The 18,316-nt window shown below is 34.7% G+C and overlaps 2 long non-coding RNA genes and 1 other non-coding gene across 3 annotated transcripts; all 3 read right to left on the bottom strand.

Moving 5' to 3' along the window:
- Positions 1 to 2,387: 2,387 nt before the first annotated feature.
- Positions 2,388 to 3,748, bottom strand: LOC138135105 (uncharacterized). Its single transcript, XR_011160862.1, has 2 exons — positions 2,857 to 3,748; positions 2,388 to 2,791 (listed from the first exon to the last, which is right to left on the bottom strand). It is a non-coding gene; the product is annotated as an uncharacterized lncRNA (long non-coding RNA).
- Positions 3,749 to 3,750: 2 nt separating this feature from the next.
- On the bottom strand, positions 3,751 to 4,673 carry LOC138135106 (uncharacterized). The gene is made up of 3 exons (XR_011160863.1): positions 4,374 to 4,673; positions 3,843 to 4,321; positions 3,751 to 3,790 (listed from the first exon to the last, which is right to left on the bottom strand). It is a non-coding gene; the product is annotated as an uncharacterized lncRNA (long non-coding RNA).
- Positions 4,674 to 9,163: 4,490 nt separating this feature from the next.
- TRNAP-AGG (transfer RNA proline (anticodon AGG)) lies at positions 9,164 to 9,235 on the bottom strand. The gene has a single exon. It is a non-coding gene; the product is annotated as a tRNA-Pro (tRNA).
- Between the last annotated feature and the right edge of the window lie 9,081 nt (positions 9,236 to 18,316).

The following is an 18,316-nucleotide window of genomic DNA, read 5'->3' as shown; positions in this document are numbered from 1 at the left end:
AAAAACGAAAAAAAAAACAAAATGTCTGGTTTCGCGTCATGAAAAGGGGTGAAAAGGCGATGAAAAGATCAACAAGGGTCGCGTATTATCTCAGTATGATTGATACGAATGTGGGAGTTTTACCAGAAATTATAATCCACATCGAGGACCGATTTTTGTTTGATGTTTAGTTACAGTTATATTAAAAGTCGAGTTGAATTTGATATTTCTTTTATTTGTTTTTTTTATCTGAGGAAATACAGCTGTATTTATGTACAGGGTGACTTTGAAAGTTGTGCAGATATTTTAACCCTTGAAAGAACTCCATAATAGGTAACGATTAAGCCAATGATGTCTTATACAAATGTTGAAATTTTTCAAGAAAAAGGAGCTACAAGTTTTTCAAAAAAGAGTACATAGTAGACTTTTTTTGTTGCACGAACCTTTGTCAACGTTGTGCAGCATTTTCACGATTTCGGGCGTTTCCTACGATTAAGCGTGATCTTGGCCGCCGACGAGATGATCGCATTTTAGTTGCAGAAGACGAAATTCCTCACGAAATCCAAGAGCGTTACTTCCAGCAGTAATTTTCAATAACGTGAGTGTTGGGATTGTTGAAAATCATATCGTAGGTCCGTATGTGCTACCCCGCCGTTTGAATTAAACGAAAATTTGCCGGAATTACCCGAGGAAAATTTTCTAGTAATTCGACAAGAAATGTGGTAGATGGTGCTCCGTCTTTTTATGTTCAAAACGCAACTCAGGAAATTCGTAAAAACAGATACATTCTGAATTGAGTTCCGGTTTCTTGGACACGTCGTGCTGAATCCATGTACTGTAAACGATGACGGCCATTTTGAGCAACTTCTTTGATGTTTCATTTTATGCTTTTAGTCACAATTACAGTCTTTTCACTTTGTTGTTTAAGCCTTTGTAGTTTTCTGAATAAGTTGCAGGCACTATTTTATCATCACTTTACAAATTTTTTCAAAAATTCACGATGAAACTCAAAAAATTGCCCGCCAAATTTGAAATTTTTTTGCGGTTCTCAAACAAACTGATTCCTTTGATTCTCTTGTAAACCATTAACATTTGTACAAGGCAAGTTGGGTTTTTTTGCCTTTTATAATACGTACTACCTCAGGTTAAAATATCTGCACAACTTCCAAAATCAGACTGTATAAATTTCGTAGACCTAATTGCCGTGACATGGCCTTAAATGATACAGTCTACACGGGTATTTCGACCAGCTTTTTGTTACCGCAAAAGAAACGTTGGCGCCAGTGAAGCAAGTCGAACATTCTGTTATAAATAAATCGGTCAGAAATGTTGTATATTCGTATGCGTGAAATAAACAGAAATAATTTTCATTTTGAACGTAAATATTTTGCGTTACATGCAGAATCGAACTTGTGGACATATGCATTACGTTAAAATGAAATTTACATTAGTCCGTCCCCGTTTTAATAAATTTGTTTCATAATCGTTCGAGTGCGAAGGGAATAATGTTGTTTGGTGAAAGCGTCGATTTTTTCCTCGGGCAATTTGTTAAAATACGGCGACGTCGACTAATTTAAAGTGTAATTTGAAAATTTTAACAACGGCAAACCTTTTGTGCCGTGACGTACATTAAAGTGAGGTCTTTGAATAACAAAGTGGCGACGTAAAAGCACGCAATTTTTATAAATTTTTAAACTAAACTAGTCAAAGCTCTCAGTGCATGATTATAAACTAAAAATTTCAACACCTGCTCGCTTTTAAATATTCAAAAGTTCTTGTTTGATCCGCAGATCGATAGTTTGGTACTTTTGGGGGAATGTCCAGAATCGGATTTACAAAAGTGTGAGTGAGATTGAGCGGTAGGGAGGGAGAGAGAAAGATCGAATGGCCGAACCGTAATTATTACTATTAAAACAGGTAACTTGGATTCAGTTGATGTACAGAGTGTCTATAAAAGAACATACATCAAGAGTGCTGTGGAACTCGAATATATTTGATTTTTGCCGCTTTGTAGCATATTGTGGTACCAAATAGAAAAACAGAGGTTATGTAACTTCATTAATGACAGGTTTTTCGATTTTTATAATAAATTTCTGTTAGGTACAGAACACACCACATGCCATCGTATCTATTTTTCATTAATTAGTGTTGTCTGAAGAATGATCACTTCCAATTTGTAATACTCGATGGACTAACAATAATTCACATTTTTATTAGGTATAAACTATCAAAACATAACTTCTGCAGACACCTCATAATGAAGATTCGGGGTAATTAAAACAAACACATTTTGGGGGTTTATGTATTCTCTATTTCAAGGGTACTATTACGACCCAAAAGGCAGGTCGGCCACAAACAGATTTCTGGTGTCCTGATTGGAGTACGGAAGGGAGAAAGAGATGCCAAAGTTCAAAAGACAGCACAACATTTATTGGGTCCTGAAATTACAGGGGCGGCTTGCCCGGTCTCTGCACCGCGCAGGGTGCGATATTGCGAGTACTGGTCACTCCTCGTTCAGGCTTGGATGACGTCGCGTGGTTCAGTGGGGCCGAAGGTGGCTCGAGGGTGGACAGTAATAATTCGTCGGAATGTGTGTGGTAGCCGCCGACGTAGCTCCTCCGGAGTCGAGGCTCGCTTCCTCCCTGGTTGGGCTTCACTGAGGGGTGTCTCCACGAGGTGGTGCGACTGGAGAACTGAGTGGTGGAAGTTGAGCGACTCGAGGGAGTCGTGGGTGTTGAGAAAATTGAGAGTCTCGATGGAATGTTGATTGAGACTGAAATATAGTCCTGGAAAGGAGAGTCCTGCTGGTCGCCTGTGGGAACAGTGAAAATTTTCTAGCTGCGAGAGCCGCCATTTTGGTTTCGAGGTCGTACTTACTTGCGACGCTAGTACCGAAATTTATCCGTCTTCGACGTTTCCGGATCCGATCCCTAAATGGTCGCGAGTTTGTCTTTTCGCCGGTTAATTTAATCGGTCCTTTGACCTTCGCCTCCGAGACGTTATTACACTGAATGCTCGGACACTAATTTTAACTCGGCGAAACGGTACTACGTGTTGTTCGGTGGACCTTTGCACGGAAGAGAGAACGAGTTCTTCCGTTATCCGTTGCGGGTTTTGCGTCGGCGCTCTTCACTAATTAGTGGGGACGAATTTGCGGGTGGTTTTACCGACCGATAAAATCGTCACAGTACCTACCCAATTTTACAGAAATTGTTGAAAGTGGCCCCCATTATGTTCTAAACATTTCCTAATTCGTTTCTTTTTATTATTAAAGATATTCTGCAGCATCTGCTGGTCTATAGTGTTGCAGCAGTTTCTTATTTCCTCCATAAGTTCCTCCAAAGTGTGCATTCTCCTTTTAAAAACTTCATTTTTTAGATGGCCAAATATACAAAAATCTAACGGTGTTAAATCTGGAGAACGTGGGGGAAATTCAGGATTTAATCTATTACTTATAATTCTATTGCCATAAAATTGTTGAAGATAAACCAAATTCTCTTGTGTTGTGTGAGCTGTAGCACCGTCGTGTTGAAAGTATCCATTCTGCAATTCTTCATCATCCAGCTGATTAATAAATATTTCTAAAATTTGTTCCCGGTATCTAGTGGCATTTATAGTTTCATGGAAAAATATCGGTCCAATTAAACGCCTTCGTGAGACAGCAATCCACACTCCAACCTTTACAGGATGCAATCGGGTTTCTACAAATGCATGTGGATTTTCTGAACTCCATACTCTATAGTTTTGTGAATTTACATATCCAGATAAATGAACCCATGCTTCGTCCGAAAAAAAACTGATGTCTAATAATCTGCAAGCAAAGTTAATATTAAAATTTTTTAATTCAATTCATCATTACAAACCTGTCATCATTCAAATTGTTTAAAAACCAATTGCAGTATTCTAAGCGCCTCTCAGAATCACCTGGTCGAAGTTCTTGAAGTGTAGTGATCTTGTACGGATATAAGTTCAGGTTTTTTCTAACAATTTTTTGGCAAGTGGAAAGTGGTACATCAGCCTGAAGTGATAACTTCCTGAGAGATGTTTTTGGGCTTTGTTCAATTCGTTGGCGTAAATCTTCAACAATTTCTTCATTGACTGGCGGTCTTCCTACACTTTTACCCTTTTCAACACTTCCAGTTGCCACAAATCTATTCACAACCCTTCTAATGTGTGCAATTAAATTTGCTTCCACGACGTTGCAATTTGGAAATTTTGCAAAAAATTCTTCCTTGCAAGCGTTTATCGAGTAAACCCACTCTCCATTCTGCAGGGTACCATTTCGGTAATACGACATCACAATGAAGGTGTTTTGCTCTAGCGATAAAACCATTGCGGTTTACTGAAAAGATTGCTTATTACTTACTGTAAACGTACGAAAATAACTGTCTTACCTTCGCAACTCCGTAACTTGTTTCTGGTATTATTCACAATTCACGCTTACGCGGAAAATCGTTTTAGTCTTGATAAAGACTGTTGAAGAAAATCACAAGGAAAACAACTGAGACACGGAATTCACAACTGAACTAAACTGAGAAACTGACGCTCTGACGCTAAAACGTATTTATTTGACATGTGTCATTTGACATCAATGATACCTAATTTACCGGCTTCAACGGCTTGACATAGTTCGGTCAAAAAAAGTATAGAGCCGCACAATTCCACAGCACTCTTGATGTATGTTCTTTTATAGACACTCTGTATCTGTAACTTAATAGAGTTTGGTAATTTGTAAAGTTCCGCCATTACCGAATATAAAATTAAACACGCCAACCATATAACAAGATATAAAGAGTAAACTAAGCCTTTAATGGACCCTTTTAGTGATCCTCGAATTAAATGTGCGTTCTCTTACCTATACGTGTTGCGAGCTTAATAAATTAGACGAACCGAGCGTGTTGTCAAAGGGTTCGGCTCGAATCTGCAGAATAATAACAACTGTTGAAAGTAAAGGTAAGACCTAGCATGCCGTATGCGGCAATTTGGACGTGGCTGTGTCAACGAATGCATAATCTCGGTCTCATTCGGCTTAATATGCTGCGATTTATTCGTACGTAGTGGTGGGTCGATTAGGAATTTAATTATCTCGTCCCGTTCCGGTTATTTTTCCAATTTAAAGGGCCCATAAACTTACAAAACAATTGATTAGAGGAACCCTAACCGCCAATTTGGGGAGATAAAGATAAAGGGATGAACGTGACGGCGTCCTTTTGCACAGAAATGCTAACTTATAGATTTAAATATCGAACCCACATAATTCCCGGGCTTAATCGAACCGCCAAACCGAGTCGGATTGGCTCCGGAATTGCTCATTTGATGGCGTTACCGAGATATCAAAGTGGGTGAATGAATGCACCACCTCCACGAAAAATTCCATTAAAACATCTCAGTAGAAATTGGGCCGATATTCATGAGCTCCGGAGCGAACGCTAATGGTCCATATGATTTACGCTCAATTTCGGAAAATTATCTATCGAATGTGGGGCTGTGCAGGTGCAGCAGCGATCAAGTTTGATGACGGCGGAAATTATGAACAGGTCGGTGGTGGCGTTTTGAGGGAAACGCTCACTTGCAGGCATCGTACGCAACGGTTAAAATTGCATTGTTTCAAATGATAGGTAGGTACAAATAACACACTGTTGGGAGTTTTTGAAAAAAAAAGTTTCCTCGATGCGTCGGTGAAGACCTACCTTTAATGTGCTAAGCAGAAGCTCCGATATTTTATTTAATCGAAGCAGCTCATACATCATGCGATTTCGACAGGCTCTAATTCATTCTGACGGGTTTTAATTTAATTTATTTATTATTTTCTTGGTTTGCATCTGGGGTCCCGTGAAACTTCGCCGACAACTTGATAGGCTAATCCGAATCGATCAAGAAGGAAATTCGCAGAGGAGCTGCGTCATTAAATGCCCTTTCATTATGGTCGATTGAATATTTTCACTCGATTTTGTCGTTGTATTTTTTAACAACGAAAGCTGGACTTTTCTCCGACGTGATAAAATTATTTCACTTTTGTCTTTTTCCTTATTTGCCGCTCCGACAAAGAAAATTTCCTCTTGGATTTCGTAACGGTAACGGAATTTTCGTCGGTCGGGAAAAATGAACGGGACGACGTTAGCTTCAGATTTTCATTTAATCAAACTCGCTTTCTGTTCAACATCTAAAACATTGTTCGCGTATTTTTACCTGTTTAGATGAAAATCTTGTAAGGAAAATTTTGCATCCGATCTCGAGCAGCAGATCGAGCCAGATTACAAGGAAGAAAATTAAAAAGTTGACTGTATGGCGTCTTCACTTTCCACAGTTAAACGTCAGCACGTCCGTATTCACTGTTTTCAAGGTTTGTAAATGTCAAGAATTACATTTTTCTACTAGAGTTTGGAAAACTAACATATCTGAATACTAATTTGAATTAGGAAAAGTGGAATATGTATTTCCTAACAAGTGTGGAAATAATATTTTAACATTAGAAGTTCAATTCTGATCGTTTCCTGAGATACTCGTACATAACTTGAAATCTGTCAATGATAACCTCAAAATTTACAAGTAATTAATGTTTTTTAAGACTTTCCTCAATAAACTAACACAAAAAACGTTGTTCAATATTCGTGTACTGTTACTTTTCAGGTATTCGACCTGTTTTGCATATTCTTCAATATCAAACGATTCTCTATAGCAGACATTTTAATAATTTAATTTCCGTAAATTTACTCGAGCGAACACTTTAAACGCCTTCACAAACTTTGTTTTTTTATAAACAAAATTGTTTCTCTATAGTAACGAAAAAAGAACAATTTTGATTCCACTTTTTAATTTAGAAATAATTATAGAAAATTGAAAATATCCAAATTTAATTTATTCTTCCAAACTCCAGTATAGAAAAAATGATGTGTACAATACGTAGGAAATCCATTTTTTTCCGTACACGGCGTGCCTAATACGGAAATATGTAATTAATTAACATTTAAATTAATAAGAAAATTGAATAAAAAAATTAAAATTACATTTCCTAACTTATTGCACAAATAACTATTTTCTATTTCAGTGTAACAATGAGCATTTTGTGAGTTGCACAAAGTTCAATTTTATAGCATTGTTTCTAGTGATTATTGAATATGGGGTTGGTATTCATAGTAAATGTCAGTGTTAAATGTCATGTGGTCTGAATCTGAATCCATGTTGTAGGATCAAAATAAATTATTAAGGGGGTAGATTATTATTGTAAAAAAATTTGGGAGACAATTTGAAATTTAATTTTCAATGAAATGACAATGCTTCGTCAATACCAACCAAATGCCATTAAAATAAAAGTCACTAGGTAATTATACATTTATTATACAGTCTGTTTTTTAATCAAAGAACCACAACACCGCAATTTACACCTAAAATAGAGCTGACAACATTGTACACTTTTGACCTAGGGTGAAAAATCTCATCATATAGAAATTGAGGTTATTAGAGATATTAGAAGCGCAGCATGTTAATAAAGTTAACAATAACTAATAACAACTAACTTGAAAGTTTAATAAATATCTTACTTTGCGAGGTATTTTTAATAACACGTTCAAATTTTACATACGAGTTTGCGTACTTTCAAGGACATTAAAAATGACAGGCGTTGGCTGGTATAGCCAACAGATATCATTAAATTTCCTAAATTTAGTAAAATTTTATATTTGCAAACCTAAATCAACAGGTCGTGGTTCTTTGATTAAAAAACACACTATACAGTATGAGTCAATTGTGGGGTATTTCTGAAATGGTCTTTGATGCAACCAAAAATACTAATTCCAGCATTCACTAGATCTGTAATTAAAAAAAAATTAAAACCTTAATCCATGATTGCATTGCTTTGAGAATTGTCAACTTTGTCTTGACAGTTTTGCTAAAACTTGGTTATGAACTCTTATGACTCAAACAATGAGAAAGTAGACATTGTTTCTCATGTACGGGGTAAGTACCTATGTCGTAAAAATGGCATGGTCGCTGCAGATCTGTATCTACAGAAGTATCCAAATTTCAGCCACATTTTTGTTTAATTAAATTTTTTACAAAATGTGTTAGCCCTTATTGTTGGAACAGTTGGATATAAATAAATGAACAAGACAACAACGTAAAGGAGTTCTAGCAGCGTCTTTAGATTTTTTCTTGTGGGAAAGAGTCTACCAAACACCTGTGCTTACGATTGATGAACTCAAAGAATTCGTGTTGGGTGCATGGCCATAACGCCAGAGACATTACACAACGTTCAAAGGTCCTCTTTAAACAGGGTTGATGCGTGTTTACTCCAAAATGGAATGCATGTTGAACAATTTTTACGTTAGTTTTGTTTTTACGTTATCATTTTGCTGATTAAATTTCCCACATTGTCATTTTGACGTTTGTAGGCAAAAACGCAATTTTGATTCAATTTATTATTTATGTCAAACACAGTATCAAGAGGTAAGTGAAATTAGTATTTTTGGTTGCTTCTAATAAAATTTCAGAAATACCCCACAATTGATTCATACTGTATGTATGTATTAAAAAAAATTAAATTAATGAAGCCGAAATAGAACAAATAGCATGTTATACACTCGTTTCACAAGACATGTTGTCGAACTCGTTCCTTTTTCCTCTCGTTCGATAATAGACTGCCTTTTGCAACTCAATACACTATTGTTCGGTTGCCAACACATTTACGATTTTACGTAGGTACACTTGACAAATTCAAATATGACAGTTCAAAAGTCAATAAATCAAATTGTCACTACATATTTATTTCTAGAATCAACTCTTTCACAAATGACTAGGCGTACCAATTATTCGGGAGTGCCAACCCACTAAATTTGCCTCAATTATTATTATTATTATTATTATTTGGTATGTTGGTTAACACGTTGTACCCCCAAACAAAAACCAACAGTAAACAGCGTTATACAATGCAACAGCTCAAAAAGCGACTGTGTACCCGTTAAGGGAAACGCTCAATTAAACCTCTGAAATGCAGGTATGTAATTATTCAAAGTCACCCGGTATATAATTTGGGATTGGTTTGTTCTCAACTTGAGTCTTGGTGTCCTGAAAATAAAAGGAGTAATTTTAATAAAACCATAAATTATTATTTTAGCAATACATACATATTTCATAGATTGTTAGTTATAAAATTAAAGATTAAAAAATTCAGGACGAAAAAGATGACGGGCTCGTCCGGGATTTGAACCCGGGACCTCTCGCACCCTAAGCGAAAATCATACCCCTAGACCAACGAGCCAAGCGCATGCACATTAGGAGAAAGTGAAGAACATAGAAATTATGAATCACTGGAAATTTTATAATTTTAATCATCAATCAAAGAACATAACCAAATCAAGCAGTGTTTACATTTTCCGACATATCAAATATTTGTTCATTTTACGTTAGGTGTGTTAAGATACCGACACTTAACTATTTGTTTTTTTTTATGATAATTCTTTTATTATCGTTCTCGCACCAAAAAAGAAAAGCCAGGGTGGTTCTATCAAATTTTACAATAGAGACAGTCCTGAAGGTCAAGGTGTCTGGTCAACACATATATAATTAATTATATTTTTTCTCCTATTTCAGTGTTACAAAGAACATTTCGTGTAACTGAAAACAGTTGCACAAAGTTCAATTTTTTCTACTGGAGTTTGGAAAACTTTAAGATTGTAATACTTACTAATTTGAGTTAGCAAAAGTGAAAAATTTCCTACTAAGTGCGGAAATAATATTTCAACACTAAGTGCTTATTCACAATGAACATAAGACATAAGAAATACCTAAGAATAATATATAAATTTGGGCAATTGGAAAATAATTTATATAACTTGAATATGATTCTCCATGCCTTTTTGTACACAACAATAATGTTCACTGAGGTCATTTCTCATAAATTACGTAAAAATTAATAGTATATACACTGCATGTATCATGAATTTCTTATGCCTTATGTCAAGCTTATGTCCATTGTGAACAAGCACTTAAAGTTCAATTTTGGTCGTTTTCTGGGATACGTAACGTAAAAAGTGGTATTTAATTGAGAGAAAAGCTTAAATGCCTTCACAATTTTTCATTAATAAATTGTTTCTCTATGGTAAAAAAAAGCAGAACAATTTTGATTTCGCTTTTTAATTTAGAAATAATTAATAGAATATTAAAAATATCCAAATTTTATGATTTTCCAAACGCCAGTAGAAAAAACCATGTGTGCAATACGTAGGAAATCCATTTTTTCCGTACCTAATACGGAAAAAATTGAATTTCCTAACTTATTGCACAAATAGCTATTGCATCATCGTTCTAATGATTATTCAATATGGGGTTGGTATTGGTAGTAAAATCACTGTAAATGTCAATATCAAATGTGATGTCAAAAATGAATCTCAATACATATTGTAGGATCAAAATGAACTATTTCTAAGGGGTTAGATTATTATTGTAATAAAATTTGAGAACAATTTGAAATTTAATTTTCAATGAAATGTCATTGCTTCAAGAATACCAACCCAATTCCATTAAAATAAAAGTCACTACATAATTATTTTTAATTAAAAAAAGACATGTTATCGAACGCGTTCCTTTCTTTGGAGCACTCCTCGCTATGCTCCTCGTGCTCTAAATCCTTTCCTTGGACAATAGACTATCTTGGGTAACTCGTATAACAATACAGGATTACTCACGTAAGATGACGAGTCTGACCAGGTAAAAATGCAACCCAAAATACATTTTGCAGAGCATACGTTGTGTTTGTGTTTTGGTATTAAAAAATTAAATCAAGAATCCAAGAAGGTATTTTATTAGTTTGAAAGGTATACTTATCTGTCATTGCATTTCTCGTTCATATTTTGTATTTGAAAACGTTTTTGAACAATGACAGAACCGACATGAACCCACTTTGAACGTGTTATTAAAAATGCCTCACAAAGTAAGACATTTATAAAACTCTCAAATTGTTACTAATACTCGTATCTCTAATAACCTCAATTTTTATATGATGAGATTTTTCATCAATGTTGTCAGCTCTATTTTGGGCGTCAATTGCGGTATTGTGGTTCTTTGATTAAAAAACAGACTATATCTATGTTTTATGTGCATTATGATAACGTAATAAGGATTGAGATAACTTTATAAAACGTATTTTGGGTTGCATTTTTACCTGGTTAAGCTCGTCATCTTACATGAATAATCCTGTATAAGTATATACAGCGTGATCAAGAATGACTTAATCTGTTGGCAACAATAAAAATTTCAATGATTTTGGTATCACCGTAATCTAAACGCATTTCCGAACGCATTTCCGGTTGTCAGCTTTGACAATGTTGGCAGGCAAATTTAAAATTTACCATCAAAGTTTCTATTTTATAATAGCATAAACATAACCCCCATAACCTAATTTTTTTTAATGTCGTGTCAAGTTAAAACATCCGGTCAGTGCCAATTACGAGACAAAAAAACACCAATATTTTTCAATTGTTTCATTGCCAACAGACTCACTCATTTGTGATCACGCTATACTACATACCATACGTTGCGATCAACAATTAGATACTTAGATAAGGGGCGAGTACGACTTTAATAGTGTCAGATTTTACGTATCTTTGCTAACTCAGCTAAGAAACGTCACACAACTGTCACTATGAAACAAATTTTAACGTAAAAATGGTTTTTATTTCAGAACATAAAAGATTCATCTTACTTCCGTTACGTTCTTTTCAATAACGGAGAATGGATATATATACAGCGCTGTTGCCTGTTTGACCGAGTTTCGGCAAAAATTTCCAAATTAAAATTGGAAAGGTATATTATAATTCAGAATAAGTGGCATCGCGGTAGGCGTTGGAAATTCAAATTTACGTTGGCAGCAAGACCCTTGCTAATAATATCCTAGTTTCGATGCTGTTGGTAACCTTCGCTTTTAATTTGGCCTTGATATTATCACTTATAATATCCCTAGTGCATTGATTATTTCCGGAAATTTTTTCGAATGCATTTCTAAAACGTATTAATTACGTTTTGGAAATGCATGAGAATAAAATTTCCGGATATTAATCAATGCACGAGGGTATATTCGGTAAGAAAATCGCAACGACACGGACATTATGCTTCTTCAATTATAAATTTTTAAATCGTACGACACTCATTAAAGACAATAGAAAAATTAGTTCACGAGCCATAACCAAGACAACAAAATAAATGATTTTGATTGGCTGAAAAAATTTCCACTTATTAATCACAGTTAGGTTGGTCTACCTACAAAAAATTTCCAAGAAATTTTTTTGTTGCCATGGTTATGGCTCGTGAACTAATTTTTCTATTGGTCATTAATGAGTGTCGTACGATTTTCATTGGAATCGTTTTGTGTTTATTTTCTTGTTATAAGTATTTGGAATTTCCTTCTTTCATTTATGAAAAGTGTATTATTTGTCTGGGGGTTATCTCTGCTGTGGGTGAAAACCATGTCAAAATTATGTAACGCATAACCTCAGAATAAAGTAATGACGGTTTCACATGTTTACTAAATTTTTTGACATTACATAAAGTTCACTTTAGAGAATCAACGCCTATCGCGATGCCACTTATTCTGAATTATACTATATATGCAACCAAAAATACTTCAATGCATTCCAGAGCATCTGTCGACATACGTCCAAAATCTCAAAGGCTTCTTTGATCTAAATAATTGTTGATCGCACCGTATATTAAAGCCAGATGTATCAAATTTGACAATTATTAAAAAAATCAAAAAACAAGATAATAATTAATTCGTAATATTCGCAACGATTGTTTTCAGCTGAAATGCAGTTAACAAAAAGGTTAACGGGAAGTTACAACTTGTTCCCAAACCTGCATAACTGTCTTTTACATGCACAAAGTTTCATGTGCTTAAATCAAACCGTTTCGAAGTAATTTGTTTCCCTCTTCTCTTCCCGAAGTTATAGCTCATACACAAATTCGTGTTTTACGAGCCAGAGTTCTAATTTTGAACTTTACGTTTCTGAGTTGGATAATCGATGAAGAGGTTACGGAAGTAAGAAACGATGTAACATCTAACAAGATCCTTTATTACTCTTCTAGAATATTGGCTGTCAAATGTACTTACGTTGTTTAAAGAGTGTGTCAAATTTAGAATTGTATGTTTTCGGGTTAAAATGGTAATCTTTATTTTTAAATTGGGATTAAAATTAGGTTGTTCAATTTGCTTTAGCGTCCAAAGTCCGATTTTCACAAAGATTTTCAAAAAAGCAGCATTTTATGCGTAAATTTTAAACCGATGGGAGAAGAAAGGTGATCCACAAAAGAAAATATTGTGAGACGGAAACATTATTTTACTTGCTCGAGGACAGATCACGATATGATTGTGTAATGATTACATAAATTTAAATTTCACATGTGTCGTTAATAAGAAATCCCCAATTAATTATTCTTAAATTGTGTAAAGTTCAATTTTTTAAACGGGCAGCAATCTCGCTTGAAATTTGAAATTCGTGGTTTAATAGTAGTTTATTTGACGAGTTTGTGTGTAAATTGGGCCTTTTTTGGCACGAGTGGGCCATTTTAAAACGCGAGTGAAACGAGCGTTTTAAAGACCCACTCGTGCCAAAAAAGGCCCAATTTACACACGAACGAGTTGAATACAACGTTTTTTTGTTCGACGAGCCCCTTAAAGGCTCCAAATCGCTTAAAACCTTTAAAATTAGCTTGACGTTTCGTTTTGACAAGTTGTGACATTAATCAAAATCCGTTCACATAGGAGTAAATTCTCAAATTCTGACAGTGTCGAACAAAAAAGAAAATTTGATTTGAGCATTAGATCATTTAAAAATAGGGTATTCTAAACATTACACACTGATCGATTTTTCTATTACCGAACGAGTGAAGTTATAATCATGTCGTTTTTTGTTTTGTTAATTAAATGAATCGCACAACTAGTGTCTAGACATCGAGACATTCAGATTTATTAAATACACTACGTACGGTTTTATGGGGGATAATGTGATGTTTGTTATTTTTAAACTGTTATACATAATTAACTTTTGACATAAAAGCGCTCTAATCAATAATTCACTTGTGCACAATTTCCATGAGAGCGCGGCTGCATTTCGTTAATAGGAAATCTGGAAACCTGGCTCTCATCTGTTCGTGTATTGATGGTGCGTCGTTAGAACCTTCGACCCAGGGTCCGATTAATGGTCACGCTAGAGCGCCTCATCATTGTCTTGTTATCTTGATTTACTTGTTCGATTATTTGTTTCTCGAGTGCAGTTTCGATTTAGTTATGGAGGTGTGCGTGTTCGTACGAGCTCTCTCGCAAAACCCGTCTTTAAAGGGCATCCCAACATTAATAACCTCTCCCGTTCTGCAACACTACAAAAAGTTAATTTTCAATTTTTGATGAACTCGTTCTTTGTCATTGCGAATGATAAGTTCGCAAACAAAGCGTCGCAATTTGCACGTCGCTTGTCCCGTCAAGTGGATCAGATACGTCAAGAAGACCTAACAAAAGAAGTCTTTAAAAGACAATTCCGCGAGTTTGTTGGAAGTCATCTGTAGAGACAAAGGTTCTGGGTGTGGGTGTAATTCCGCTCGGGCAGATTAAAGCCGCCCCCTTCTATAGAGTGGGCGCAAAACATGTTGCCTTACACAGACTTCGCTACAATATATGTCGCCTTGGAGGTATATACGAGAGCGGAGTCTTGGTTATCGCACTTGTGTAACTTTGAGTTGATGTGGAAGCTCTTCCCGTCGGAACTTTGACACTTGCCTCGATCGGCACACGTGTGACACCACTTTATTTCCCACACGAAGATAATAAAAAGAGGTCAACAATAAAACGTTTTGATTTTTGATTAAAAATGAACGAATCGACAAAACACACTCAAGTTAGAATACCAACTGAGGTAGTTATTGCTTCTGCCACACTTTAAGACGTGATAATTTCTTTCGATTTTCTTTTCTTAATTTCTAGTAGGGTTATCTTTGTAGCTTTATGGCAGAAGCTGGTACAGCAAACATGCTCTTATCTACTTAGTTTGCAGAGCTCGCCAGATTCAGTTGTGCTTGCATCCCCCTAGCGTTTACGTCGTGACACATGTATCACAATTATCTAACTAACTGGTTGTTTATTACGTTACATCCCTTCATCACAAATCTCATTAAACATTAAATTCTCACTTTCGTTTTGAATATTAAAACGGTCGACGCGACCGATGAGAATGAAGCAACCTGAAACTACGAGTACTATTTCAATTAAAAAAAATTTGTTTGATGTAGAGTTTACAAAAACATTATAAATAAACAAGCCTTTCATTAAATTCAGTCGTAACGTTATTTAAACAATGACTACCGATTTTAGTGGAAATTATTTAAATTTGGGCATTGATGTATAAACTTTGCGATGCAAAATTTCGTAATTAAATTCGCTTTATCGAAGAGTTTTTAAATGTGCACAATGCGGTTATTAAACCAGAGTTGATGCAGTTTCCGGAATAAAATATAATTTGTTGAAAATATCATTGTTGTAGTGTGCTAATTTACTATACATATGCATATAATAATAATTTATAATATGTAGTACAAACTGTCTATTAAGGAACGTTATCAGTCCTGTGGAATTGTGCGACTCTATAATTTTATTGTGTCGAACTACGGGTGAGCAGGAAGGACTGTCTGAGTTGGCAATACAATTAAGAAAAATTTTTTCTTCGACTATTTGCAACACTGCAATCGGATATGTTTTGTTGATTTATTTGACAGATATTTGACGTCACATTAACAGCGACAAAATGCTAGGTTAAGGTTATGAAAGTAAAGATTAACGGTAAAAAATAATTCAGAACAATTGTCTAAAAATTAACTGAAGAAAATGCCCGAAGTGCCCTCCATTTTGCTCTAAACATAAATTAACTCTTATTTTTAGGTTCTCGAACAGATTCAGCAATCACCAGCATGTTTTATTTAATTTAAAATGTCAAACGTTACTTATCAATGATGCGGAAGTTACTCCAGTTATACCATTTAAAAATAAAATTCGGTATTACCAACTCAAATAGTCTTTCTTGTCAAGTTGTTAAACCTGTCAAATCCGATGTCAACAATCAAATGTAAAATTATTAAATCTTAGCGTCAGTTGTGAGTTCGACGTCTTAGTTATTTTGCTTGTGTTTTCTTCAGTTTTTCTATATTCTATGATTTTTCATCTAACAACAGTCTTTATTAAAAACCTGTCATTAATGGACTTAAAGTCCATTCACGTTGGATTTTCCTAGTCAAGGTCAAATAATTCAATATTGTGGCGGTGTGATTTTTAGTTCAAAAATGCTTTAGCTGTGTATGTCACCAATACGGGCTGATAAAGTAACCAAATCATTCGTAGACTGTAGAGGTTATGTTATTCGCTGTCAGCAAAGAAACAGTCATTTTTCAAATAATGTTATTAAACTTTTTAGGGGATAACAATAGGTAATAATAGATACATCCATTTGGTTATCATTTGCACTAAAAAGTAAAAATAGTGTCAATTGTTAATCGGTATGATAGGATTAGGAACATACAATAGGTACCTAACTCCTACCTACTGGTGTTGTATTTTTCTGCTTGCGTTGTTGATTAAGTGAAAAAACCCTTAATGACTACATTTACTTAACCTTCTGCGACAAACATGATAAGTGATGAGGAACCAGAATAAGTTATAGAAAATGAACCCAATAGGAAATTGTGTGAAGTTTTTTTCATTGGAAGCGATGGAAGTAAGGAATGCATCTAAATGATGGAACAAATTTGGCAATAAAATTTCAGTTATTCAGAGACACTTATACGTTTTGATTGTGGTTGTGACGTTTCAAGAATGTATTGTTACAATTGCATACCACAAAAGAAAGGCGTATTTTGATTTTTAATGATTTTTTTCTAATTTAAGTTTTTTCGATGTACATATTACCTTTAAAATAACGTTGTATTGTTAAAACTGCTCAATAAAGGTCGTAAATAGATTATAATCATGTTAATACATACAATACGTTAAATATTAAAGGATTCTAACTAATTAATTTTCGAACTGAAGCTATTTTTTCTTGAGTCCGTATTAGCTTGCGGGTTTCGTCACACTACGTCAGTTGTGGAAGGTTAACGCAATTTTAAAACTAACCTTTTTTCTTTTCGCCGTGGTAAAATCACCCAGGAATAGAATTTTATTAAAAAATCTGTGACTTTATTTCACACGTCAAACGAACATTCAAAATTAAAGACGTCAAATCGCTCTATCACGAATAAAACACGATAATGTAAAAATTACTAGGAAAGGAGGCGCAGGCTTGCAACGTGACAACAATTTGACAGGGAAAATCCAACGTGAATGGACTTTACATAACCTCTGTTTTTCTTCCGTCTGCCGTTCAGTTAATGTAAGTATCAATAGTGATTAGTGATTATGAATAATTGTTTTTCCCTTATTTATTACAAAGTTGATTAACGCAGTGATTTGTACAGTCGCGAGCAATACCTAAATTTTGGTCATCAATGTCATTCTTTGACGCACTGGAAAATGCTCCATTGTAAAACAGTCATAAATATCATAACCTATCATCATGTTGTATGACATTAATTGCCATTTTTTGTTCATTTTTTGACAGTTTGTTGACACGGGCATAATCAGGCAGGGAAAAATTTTTAATTTGTGACAATCTAACCAAATTTTGAATTGACATTACGACCAAAATTTATTGCCCACGATTGTACTAAGATGCACAGATGTAACGCCTTTCACTGGTCCGGATTGTCCGCAGGGTGACAATCAATTTTTTGTATTGATTCTTTGGATGTGAACTTAGTCTCACACTATTTTTTGCTGATTGATATTTTTAAAATTCTTATAATAATGTCAATATGGAAGAAAGCTTTCTTTTTCTATTTATGAGTCTTTCTTGAGATGATCTTCATTTTTATAATGTTATACATGTCCATAGTCTATGCGTCTCTGATTTTTTTTAAATTTTGAATAGCTTTATTACCACCAATTACCAATTACCTTTTATATTTTAAAAGATTTTCTTTCCTGGATTTTTAAAATTCTGAACTCATATTCTAAAATCAAGCACTTACTGTGTTGGTTCTGAACAGGAGACAACGCGTTAAATTTATTCTTTTTTTAAGTTCTCTGTTTATAAACGAACCCTAATAAAATGTCGAATGAAACTTGGAAACGTTGTTTCCCGGAGAAACTCATTATTGTGTACGGTGCAATAATAAAATAGAACCGGAAATTGCATCATAACTCCTCGGCGTGTTTGTAAAGGCACGTAGTGTTTGACTTTTCGAAAGATTTGCTGAATGCTAGTCA

The sequence above is a fragment of the Tenebrio molitor genome, chromosome 7 (genome assembly GCF_963966145.1).
Source record: "Tenebrio molitor chromosome 7, icTenMoli1.1, whole genome shotgun sequence".
Classification (NCBI taxonomy): Eukaryota; Metazoa; Arthropoda; class Insecta; order Coleoptera; family Tenebrionidae; genus Tenebrio; species Tenebrio molitor.
The sequence above is the reverse complement of the archived record's forward strand: the minus strand, read 5'-3'. Positions and strand labels throughout refer to the sequence as shown.